Source organism: Nomascus leucogenys, chromosome 10, assembly GCF_006542625.1.
Source record: "Nomascus leucogenys isolate Asia chromosome 10, Asia_NLE_v1, whole genome shotgun sequence".
NCBI lineage: Eukaryota > Metazoa > Chordata > Mammalia > Primates > Hylobatidae > Nomascus > Nomascus leucogenys.
In genome coordinates, this window is record NC_044390.1 from 5,368,731 (window position 1) to 5,380,917 (window position 12,187).

Genomic DNA, 12,187 nt, shown 5'->3' on the forward strand with positions numbered 1-12,187 from the left:
GGCCAATATGGTGAAACCCCATCTCTACGTAAAAATACAAAAAATTAGCCGGGCATGGTGGCGCATGCCTGTAGTGCCAGCTACTCAAGAGGCTGAGGCAGGAGAATTGCTTGAGCCCAGGAGGCAGAGGTTGCAGTGAGCTGAGATTGTGCCCCTGGACTCCAGCCTGGGCAACAGAGTGAGACTCCACCTCAAAAACAAAACAAAACAGTGGGTATTAGTGGCTGGAGTTTAGTTTGAATGTAAGTTACAAGTAAAAGACTTTTGGTTATTTTCATAAGTGAAACTCGAGTAGTTATATTAAAATCAAGTTATTCAAATAAAATTGAAGCCAGTATGATTCAGGATATAATTTATTGTTTGGTTTTTCAGACATTATATTCACTAATAGTTTGATTGACAGTTTATTGACTTATTTTAAGATTATTCCCAGCCAAGATGAATGTTGTGTATAAACTTTGAATTTCCATATTAGTCATCAACTAGGTCGAATTTGAACTCTATGCATATTTACTCTTTTTCTACCCAAAAATACTACTAAGAAAGAGACCTGCCTTCTTTTTACCACTACTAGTATAGCATCAAATGTTTTCCTTTACTGTTGTCTATTTGTAAATCTTTAAAAAATTTTTTTAATAAATTAAAAAAATATATATTTTAAAAGTTTAAATTAGTTTTTTTTTTTTTTTTTAGACAGGGTCTTGCTCTGTCACCCAGGCTGGAGTGCAGTGGCATGATTACAGCTCACTGCAGCCTCGACTTCCCAGGCTCTAGCAATCCTCCCACTTCAGCCTCCTGAGTAGTGGGGACCACAGGTGTGCACCACCTTGACTGGTGAATTATTGTATTTTTGGTAGAGATGGGATTTTGCCATGTTGCCCAGGCTAGTCTCAAACTCTTGAGCTCAAGCAATCCACCCACTTTGGCCTCCCAAAGTGCTGTGATTACAGGCATGAGCCACTATTTGTAAATCTTTTGTGTGTACTTTTGTTGTTAGGGATGAGTATTTGGGAATAAACTTCATGATACCAGAAAATTCAGTGATTTTAAGATATGGCAAAAAACTATATGTATGTATGTATGTATGTATGTATGTATGTATGTATTTTTTTGAGATGGAGTTTCATTCTTGTCGCCCAGGCATGGAGCGATCTCAGCTCACTGCAACCTCCACCTCCTGGGTTCAAGTGATTCTCCTGCCTCAGCCTCCCAAGTAGCTGGGATTACAGGTGCCTGCCACCACGCCCAGCTAATTTTTGTTTGTTTTTAGTAGAGACAGGGTCTCACCATGTTGACCAGGCTGGTCTCAAACTCCTGACCTCAGGTGATCCGCCTGCCTTGGCCTCCCAAAGTGCTGGGATTACAGGCATGAGCCACCGTGCCCAGCCCCAACTTGTTACTTTTGCTGTGCTGCAACTTTATATATAACTGAAATGCACTATAAAGAGGGGCATCCATAAAATGTAAGATTTATCTTATTTTTAAAGAATATAGGTATTATTGAGTATGATTTTGATTATCCCTGTTGGTAGATTGTTCATTCCTACCAGTACTTAAGGAAGGTTCTGTAAAATATATAAATAAAATTAAGATATAGGAATGTTTTCTGGAAACAGTCTGGTAGATGGGTGAATAAATAGAATTCAAGATAGATAATGAATCTTATGAGAGAGTCACAAGCAAAACGCTATGCAACCTTAACAGAGAGACGGTGAAACAGAGGTGGTCTGAATGTCAGAAAAGCTTGTAAAGAAATAATGAAATAAGGCCCGGGTGTGGTGGCTCACGCCTGTAATCCTAGCACTTTGGGAGGCCAAGGCGGGTGCATCACTTGAGGTCAGGAGTTCAAGACCAGCCTGGCCAACATGGTGAAACCCCGTTTCTGCTAAAAATACAAAACAATTACCTGGGTGTAGTGGCGCATGCCTGTAATCCCGGATACTCAGGAGGCTGAGGCAGGAGAATCACTTGAACCAGGAAGTGGAGGCTTCAGTGAACCGAGATCATGCCACACTGCACTCCAGCCTGGGCAACAGAGTTAGACTCTGTCCCAAGGAAAAAAAAAAAAAGGACATAAATAACAGCTTGAGAGTAATAAAATAGTTATTAAATCTGTTTTCCTGGACTAGGGCATGTATACAAAGGAAATATTTAAGGCAAATATCCAGAGAAGTTAAGGGTAATTTTTTAGGTCCTCCAAATTTGGCTGCAATTTTAATTTCCAATATTACAGTTTTCTCCTTTTGTTCCACCCATCTTTTGTTGTCTTATTCCTGCAGCCAAATTGTCTGCATCTCTTCATAATAGGCCTTCTTCTCTCAGCTTTATTTTAGTAGTACATTTTCCATGGGCAGCTTTAACGAGGCTAATCATTGGCCTCCATTTTAAAACTCCTTTAGGTCTTAAAGCATATCCTGTTTTATTAAAACAAATGCTTTGTTTTTTGTTAATTGTGTGGATAGTCATCTCTTTAAGGGCAGAATTGCCCCGACCATGTTTTAGAAGCCAGGGACTTTGCTTGTCTTGTTCACCATTGTATCTTTAGCATCCGCCACAGGACTGCAGTACATAGTAGTAGTTCAAAAACATTTTTAACTGACCGGAGAAATAAATTTGTACTACTTTGGCCTCCATAGAATACATAGAACATAAATTGGTTGCCCTGAATACATTTTTGGCAGGTTTAACTAGTTGACTCATATCCAGAAAATTTAGATTAAAAGCTTTTCTCCCCCCCCCCCCAAGAATACTATAGTTTTCCAATTTATTTTTGAGTATATAGATATGGCCTATTGCTGGATATCTCTTTGGTTTGTGGATTGTTTTTATGGGTAGCTTTATGCCTCAGTATTCTTGGTGAAATGAGAATTACAATGAAAAGTGGGGCTTTTGTCACTTAAACCAGTTTGATAATCTGTATGTGTAGATTGCTTGCTTTGTAGATTGCTTGTTTAATTGATTTCATTTAATGTAAATTATACAGTTCAGCTTTTGTATAACTTCTACGACATAGTATCTCATTTTTGTTAATTGACAGTTTAATATAAAATTAAAAAGATAATGTGAATGTAATTGGGGAGTAGTAGTAACAGTGATAGAGAAAATGAAGAAAATCTTAAATGGTTAATTCATCTTAGAATTTAGGCAGTTTGCCTTTAGTTAATCCAATGTGAAATGCAACTGTATTTTTTTTCCAAAGGGCACCACAGCTAAATTTTTTTTTATCATCATTCCTTTCCTCTTCCTTCCCTTAAACTTGCTCCCTTCTGTGTCCCCTGTGTACCCATTCCCTGCAGCGTTCCCTGCTGGCTGTGGTGGAGATTGGTGTGCTGTGAATTGCATAATCACCCAAATGAGTACCAGAGGAGTCTAAGAAACCCTGGCAACTGACTGCTTGCTTTCACCAGGAATAGGGACCTTTTTCTGAATTTCCTGCCCTCAGGTAATACGTCTATTCCCCATCCTTTTTTTTTTTTATTCTGTAAATGCAAGCACTTAATAATGCCCCGCATAAAGATACTTTGAGAATATTTTCGTACTGTTTTAGTCAGATACCTATTTCATTTTCTTTACTATGTAGCTAGAGACTCATGTAATTCCTCTCTGAGTGTCTTCTCTTTCTTTTTTTTTTTGAGACGGAGTCTCGCCCTGTAGTCAGTGTCTTTTCTAACAGATAAGGTTTGGCAACATACTTAAAGTTATAACCATCTCTTCCTGATGTTGCAAGAGAGTGTTGTAACTTCCTGCCAGCTGTTTGGAAATAGTAGTTAGCATTTGATCTACTTTTAAATGAATGGGTAATGCTTCTTAGTCTAATGTAATTAGTGAGGTACGAAGGCTCCTTTGATAAAGAGGCTGTTTTGAATAATTCTCTCATTCGTCATTGAGGGATTTAAGAATTTATTTTGTGTATTTAATGATAGTTATAATCTTTATCAAAGAGATTGAAATAAGTCTCACAAACAGTAGTGCAAATGGGATTCTTTTTTTGGTTTTTGAAGCGGTGGGGGTGGTGGGGGGAAAAGGTGTTGCTCTGTTGCCTAGGCTAGAGGGCAGTAGTGCAGTCACAGCTCATTATAACCTCAAACTCCTGGGCCCCAGTGATCCTCCTGCTTCAGCCATCAGAGTAGCTGGGACTACAGGCATGTACCCCATGCCTGGCTGAGTTTTTAAATTTTTATAGAAATGAAGTCTCACTATGTTGCCCAGGCTGGTCTCAGAACTCCTGGGCTCAAGCAGTCCTCCCACCTAGGCCTCCCAAAGTGCTGGGATTACAGGTATGCACCAGCATGCTCTGCCAGGATTCATTTTTGAAGAGTTTGAGGGTTTTACCGCATTATCTTCTACCCTCTCCTGTCTTCTTAAAAATTTCATTATCAGGGAAAGCGATTATGTTATAAAACCAGGTTCTTGGAAATGGTGCTGAATTTCTTTGAATTTAAGACTCAGTGAAAAACCTAGAAACTCCTATCACTGAATACTTCTAATTCTTGGGAAATTTATCCACATAAATACTTTGAACTTCCAAAAGTCTTGTAATAAATTGTTAAACGCCACAAGTAGAATTGTGCAACTTATTACATACTTACCTAAGAGTAATGGACAACTGAGAAACTTGTTGGCTGTATGCTAAAGCAATTGTATAGGCCTAGTGGCCTAAATATTGTTTTATGTTCTTGTCTGCATTGATTCCATGCTTTCATTTGGGAACTTGGATCCCAAACAGAATCGCCAAGGGAAAGGTGCCAAGCTTTAACCTCAGGTAGAAACCTTTGAGATTCACTTTAGTACATTAATAGTTAAGGTCTTTTACTGTTTAAAATGGCTTTCAAGTATGGTTCTGATTTTGTGTATACCTCTAGCAAATCCTCTGAGACACTTGCTCGTGAACTATAATCGCAATTGTAGCCCTTTGTTTTTTCTAGATTATACCTCCTTAAAACATATCTTTTTTTTTTTTGGCCTGGTTTATGCTTAGCTTATTCAAGGTGAAGTGTTATGATTGTATTCCAAGTTTTAACCACAGCTATCCATGTGTTTATTCAAATCACCTACCAAGATTAATTCCTTTTTCTTCTTTACCTTCCTGTTTTAATCAGTCATGATTATATTGAAATAACTATTGAACTTATCTTCTTTATCCTGAACCTAGGACATAGCAGGCTGCTTGGAATAAAGTAGATATCAGTAAGATTTGAATATCTCTCATTACCAGATTTCATTAGTTAGTTATTGCATCAGTTGTTGCAACTAAACGCTAAGTATTTTCATCTCCTTTGGGTCTCATACTTCTGTATTCCATCCTTGGCACTGTAAGAGAAAGATGTTTCCAAAATGCTAATCTTAACGTTTAATTTCTTGCTAAAAATCTTTTAATGGCTCCTGTTTAAGCTTTTTTTTATTAAAAAAATTTTGTTTGTAACAGTAGAATTTTTGTGCCCAAAGAGATTTTAAAAGAGAACTTTACTACGTAAAGTAGACAAAAGTAGAGCTCCTCTAGTTGAATCAGTAATTGGATGGTGGGTGGTGGTGGTTCCTTTGGCATATTCTTTCTTTCTTTTTTTCTCCTCCCACTTGAGTTGAACCATGAGCAGTCTTCTTAGGGGCACTGTGGGAACAACATTGATGTATAGGTTAAAACCCATATTCCTTGGCATGGAAAACAAGAGTCCTTCATGATCTGACTTCAGTTGGCTTCTCAAGGAATATTGTTTCTTTCCAAATTGCCTGATGCCTCATCTTAACATCTGTGCCTACTGTGTGTGACCCTATAATCTTGAACATGCTGCCACTGCCTCTGAAATGTCCTTCTCTCTGCCTTATTCACTTGGCAAAAACTTACTGTTAAAAACGTAGCTTGAGTGCTGCCTACTTTTAGGAAGCCTTCCCAAAGTCTTCTTTACTATTTTCTTTATTTTAATAGATAGCCTCACTCTTTTGCCCAGGCTGTTCTCGAACTCCTGGGCTCAAGTGATTCTCCCACCTCAGCCTCCCAAAGTGTTGGGATTACAGGCATGAGCCACTGCACCCAGATATCTACTTTACTATTAACAGAATTGATCATCACCCTTTTCCTTGTGACTGCATTTTATCCTGTTGCCATTTTTATTGTGTGACCTATCACATAGTACCCAGCACATAGTAAGATCATAACATATTGCAATGATTTATTTATACGCTTGCTTCTAATAATAAAATGCGAAGTTCTTGAAAAACAGTAACTGTTTCTTATTTGTTTAAATTTCCCAAGAGCCTAATGAGTGACTGGCAAATAGTAGGCACTCAGTTTTTGCTATGAAAGATATATGTCTAGTTGTGTCAGATCTTCTGATATTTCAATAAAATCTGGATGCCCATATTTTCCGCCCTGCCCTGCCCCCCTCACTCTGTTGCCCATGCTGGAGTGCTCTGGCGTGATCACAGCTCACTGCAGCCTTGACCTCCCAGGCGTAAGTGATCCTTCTGCTTTACCCTCCCAAGAAGTTGAGGCCACAGGTACACCACCATGCTCGGCTAATGTTTAATTTTTTCTAGAGATGGGGTCTCCCTATGTTTCCCAGACTGGTCTCGAACTCTTGCTCTCAGGTAATCCTCCTGCCTTGGGCCTCCCAAAGTGTTGAGATTGTAGGCATTAGCCACCATACCCAGCCTGATGCCCAGATTTTTTTTTTTTTTTTTTGAGATGGAAACCGGTCACTCTGTCACCCAGGCTGGAGTGCAGTGGCACAATCTTGGCTCACTGTAGCCTCTGCCTCCCGGGTTCTAGCGATTCTCCTGCCTCAGCCTCCCTGAGTAGCTGGGATTACAGGCGTGCACCCCCATGTCTGGCTAATTTTTGTATTTTTAGTAGAGATGGGATTTCACCATGTTGGCCAGGCTTATCTGGAACTCCTGACCTCAGATGACCTGCCCATCTCGGCCTCCCAGAGTGCTGGGATTACAGGCGTGAGCCACTGTGCCCGGCTTCAATGCCCAGATTTTAATGTAAGGTCTATATATATATATATATATATATATATAAATATATATAAATAAATAAAATGTAAGGTCTACATATATATATAATGTAAGGTCTACATATATATATATATAATGTAAGATCTACATATATATATATATGTTTTTTGTTTTGTTTTGTTTTAGGCAGGGTCTCACTCTGTCACCCAGGTGGGAGTATAGTGGTGTGATCATAACTCAATGCAACTTTTAACTCCTGGGATCAAACGATCCTTCTGCCTCAGCCTTCCAAGTGGCTAGGAGTACAGGTGTGTGCCACCATGCCCAGCTAATTTTTATTTTTATGATTATTATTTTTTGAGACTGAGTCTCACTCTGTTTTCCAGGCTAGAGTACAGTGGAGCAATCTTGGCTCACTGCAACCTCTGCCTCCTGGGTTAAAGTGATTCTCCTGTGTTAGCCTCCTTGAATAGCTGGGATTACAGGCGTGTGCCACCACGCCCAGCTAATTTTTTTGTATTTTTAGTAGAGACGGGGTTTCACCATGTTGGTCAGGCTGATCTCGAACTCCCGAGCTTGTGATCTACCCTCCTCAGCCTCTCAGAGTGCTGGGATCACAGGCATGAGCCACCATGCCCAGCTAGTTTTTTTTTTTTTTTAATATTTTGTAGAGACAGGATCTCTGTGTTGCCCAGGCTGGTCTCAAACTCCTGGTGTCAAGCAGTCCTCCTTGCCTCAGCCTCCCTCAGTGCTGGGATTACAGGTGTGAGCCACTGTGCCCTGCCTGGGTCTACCCATTTTTAATGGTTTTTATTTATTTATTTGAGAGACAGGGTCTCACTCTCTCTCCCAGACTGGAGTGCATGGTGTTATCATAGTGCACACTTAAATGCAGCCTGAAACTTCTTGGCTCAAGTGATCCTCCTGCCTCAGCCTCCCAAGTAGCTAGGTCTACAGGCATGCACCACCATGCCTGGCTAATTAAAAAAAAAAAAATTCTTGTAGAGATGAGGTATTGCTATGTTTCCCAGGCTGATCTTGAACTCCTAGCTTCAAGCAGTCTTTCTGTCTTCGGCCTTCCAAAGTGTTGTGGGTACAGGCATGAGCCACAATGCCTATCCTATTTTAAAGGTTAACAACAAATTGAGATTTTTAAAAACACTGTGTGGGCCAAATAGTATCTGTGGGCAGACAGCTTACAGGCTGCCAGTTTGCATTCTTTCATTCTTTAAATGTTTATTTGGAAAAACTGGTTATATGTGATTGATTTTTTTTCATTACACGCATAATTACAAAAATAACCAAGCCAAACAAACTCTGTGTAAATTGAGAATGCATTAAAAAAAAAAAAGGCAGTTTAAACCATTGGGAGCATACTTTGATTCTTGTTCCATTAACATTGTAGGTTTTAGTTTAAAAAATTTATGCCTTGACGTTAATCATACTCAAAGAGCCTGTCCGTCAGAAGTTCTGGAGGCCCAGACTTGCAACTGTTTTGGTGGGCGAGGACTGGGGTGACGGAGGGCAGTCTTGGGACTGAGCCTCAGCATGTGGGATTTGGGATCTGAAACTATCTCCAGGTAGACAGTGTCTGAACTGAATTAGAGGGCACCCAGCTGGTGTCCACTGCTTGGTGTGTGGGGGAGAAAACTCGACACACACAGTCACAGAATTTTTCTGTGTTGATGATTATTGTTGTGTGAGCAGAGGAAAAACATGGTTAGAGAGTTTCCATATACACTATAACACTCAGTTCCTTCTAAAATACCATTTTTTTTTTTATTGTTTTTGGCTCTGTCTGCCCTGACTATAGTAAGCCCTACAGGGCAAAGATCTTTGTCTGTCTGGTCTCTCATACATCCCAAGCACCCACATTGGTGTCTGCCACATAGTAGGTCTTCAGTAAATATTTGTTGAATGTACAACACCTTTAATCTCTCAGACACTCTGCCAGGGACTGAGGACAAGATCCCTGCTCTCCTGGAGCTGATCTTCTAGTTGGGGAGAGGCAAACATGTAAGAAGGCAAGTAATTGCAAATTCTGATAGACCAGGAAGATCAAAGTGGATGAAGCCAGCAGAGCATGGGAGGGGAGGAGAGAGGAGAGAAGCTGCTCTGGAGGAGTGATGAATTAGGGTAAACCTAAGAGATGAGAACGATGAGAGGGTGAAGAGCATGCCAGGCACAGGGAGCTGCATGTTCAACTGTTCTCAGGGGAGAAAGTTTGGCCTTCTCTAGGAACAGACGGAGAGAAGGCAAGGGATACTAAGGGAGATGGTGCAAGGGCTTTTGGGCTTTGGGGGAGTTTGGGGTTTATCCAAAATGTAGTAGAGAAGAGGGTTCTTGAAGAGTTTTCAGCAGGGATGGGGCATGTGGGATTTGTGTAAAGCAGGGAGCAAACTACAGCTCGAGGGCCTGCTTTGGCTCACTGCCTGTTTTTGGAAACAAAGTTTTATTGGATTACAGACACACTATTAGTTTTCTTAGGAGCTACAAAGGCAGAATTTATGAAAAAAGAAAATGTTTATGCCTGGAATATATGCTAAGTCTTACAAATTTACACTGAAAGCTCCTTGAGGGTAAGAGTTGCCATATACTGCTACAATGCCTAGTAAATGCTCAGTAAATATGGTTGAACTGAAAATTTATCAGTATGATAATGGAATGGTAACTGATCCTAAAATACCTCTTAAATTAAAATTGTACAGGTTTCATTATAGTCTGGGCTCTACTTTAGTGTCACCTTCAGCATTTGACTTAACCTCTCTAGGCTTCACATTCTCTACTATAAAATGAGGAGGTTGGATTAAATTATTTGATATGCTTTGAAGTATGAGGACTGCCTATGGCTCCACTTTTTTAAGCTTAAAATTGCTTCTAATATCTTCATTGGATGGCAGATGCAATGGGGTGGTTTTCAAAAGGCCATAGTTCTAATACCTTATATATTTTTATTCTGTTGTATTTTATTAATAGTTAACAAGTTCATTTATTTTATTTTTTATTTGAGATGGAGTCTTACTGTGTTGCTCAGGCTGGTCTGGAACTCCTGGGCTTAAGTAATCCCACCTTAGCCTCCTGAGTATCTGGGATTACAAGCAGGCACCACCATGCCTGGCTAAATTCATTATTTTTTAAGATATTTATATATATACACATGTATGTGTGTATGTGTATATATATATATATATATAGTTTGTATATATCTTATTTGAACAGCTTTATTAAAATATAACTGATTTATAAGCAGTAAACTGCACATATTTAAGGTGTACAATTTGATGACTTTTCTTTTTTTTTTTTTGAGATGGACTTTCACTCTTGTTGCCCATGCTGGAGTGCAGTGGCACGATCTCAGCTCACCACAACCTCCACCTCCTGGGTTCAAGCAATTCTCCTGCTTCAGCTTCCCGAGTAGCTGGGCTTACAGGCGGGTGCCACCATGCCTGGCTAATTTTGTACTTTTAGTAGAGACAGGGTTTCACCATGTTGGTCAGACTGGTCTCGAACTCCTGACCTCAGGTGATCCGCCCGCCTTGGCCTCCTAAAGTGTTGGGATTACAAGCTTGAGCCACCATGCCTGGCCTGATGAAATTTTAACATATATGTAATCATAATACCATTACCATAATTAAGAAAATGAATATTCACCACCCTCAAAAGTTTCCTCATGCTCCTTTGTAATCCTCTCTCTTCTTCTGCCTCATTCCTGGGCAACCACTGATCTATTTTATATCACTTAGGTTAGTTTGCATTTTCTGCTGTTTTTGTTTGTTTGTTTTTTGTTTGTTTTTTTTCCCATGAGATGGAGTTTCACTCTTGTTGCCCAGGCTGGAGTACAATGGCACTATCTCGGCTCACATAGTAGGTCCTCAGTGCAACCTCCACCTCCCAGGTTCAAGCAATTCTCCTGCCACACCCTCCCGAGTAGCTGGGATTACAGGCATGCGTCACCACACCCCACTAAAAATTTTGTATTTTTAGTAGAGGCATGGTTTCTCCATGTTGGTCAGGCTGGTCTGAAACTCCCTACCTCAGGTGATCCGCCCACCTCGGCCTCCCAAAGTGCTGGGATTACAGGCGTGTGCCACTGTGCCCGGCCTAGTTTGCATTTTCTAGATTTTTATATAAATATGCATTTTTTCCTGGCTTCTTTCACTCAGCATAATTATCTTGCAATTAATCTATTTTGTTGTATGCATACATTCTTATTGCTGAGTATTCTATTGTGGATATGCCACAATTTATCCATTTACCTTTTGATAGATATTTGGGTTGTGTCCATTTGTCAGCTATTAGAAATAAAGCTATTATGAACATTCATGTATAAATCTTCATGAGGACATAGGCCTTTCTCTCTCTCTCTCTTTTACATAATTGTATGTGCTATGCTTTCATATGAAGGACCTAAGCTTTTCATTCCTTTTAAGTAAATTCCTAGTAGTAGAATGGTTAGGTATATGCTAGGTATATGCATCAATTTAAAAACAAATTCCAAACAGCTTTCCAAAGTGGTTTCAACTTGTTCATTTTGCATTCTCACAAATATGTATATGAGAGTTCCAGTTGCTCCATATCTTCACCAATACTCAGTATAGTTAGCCTTTTTAATTTTAGCTATTTTAATGGATAAGTAGTGGTATCTTACTGTGGTTTTTAATTTGCAGTTTTCTAATGACTAATGTTGGGCATCTTTTCAAGTGCCTATCTGCCATCTGTGTCTTCTTTGGTTCCAAGATCCCTCTGAATCTTTTGCCTATTTTTTTATTTTTTATTTTTTGTTTTTTGAGATGGAATCTTGCTGTGTCGCCCAGGTTGGAGTGCAGTGGTGCAATCTTGGCTCACTGAAACCTCCACCTCCTATGTTCAAGCAATTCTGCCTCAGCCTCCCGAGTAGCTGGGATTACAGGCGCCTGTCTCACACTCAGCTAATTTTTGTATTTTTAGTAGAAATGAAGTTTTGCCATTTTGGCCATGCTGGTCTCAAACTCCTTATCTCAGGTGATCTGCCCACCTAGGCCTCCCAAAGTGCTAGGATTACAGGCGTGAGGCACCACGCCCAGGCCTTTTGCCTGTTAGTGAATTGTCTTATTTTCAAGTTGTAAGAATTTAAAAAAAAATTGTAGGTACAAGTCTTTTTTCAAATATATGCTTTGGAAATATTTTCTCTCAGTCTATGGTCGCCCTGTAGTTACAGTGTCTTTCGAAGGGCAGAGGTTTTAATTTTGAT

At 39.8% G+C, this 12,187-nt stretch overlaps 1 protein-coding gene across 4 annotated transcripts in view; it reads left to right on the top strand.

Moving 5' to 3' along the window:
• The window catches only part of UHRF1BP1L (UHRF1 binding protein 1 like), a 104,057-nt gene that overhangs the window by 7,677 nt on the left and 84,193 nt on the right, over positions 1-12,187 (top strand). Inside the window, exon 2 of one of the 4 annotated variants that reach the window (XM_030819755.1) lies at positions 3,297-3,442. The exons of the other annotated variants lie outside the window; for them this stretch is intronic. The gene's annotated coding sequence lies outside the window, so the exon portion shown is untranslated. The remainder of the gene's footprint in view (positions 1-3,296; positions 3,443-12,187) is intronic. 4 annotated transcript variants of the gene reach the window in all.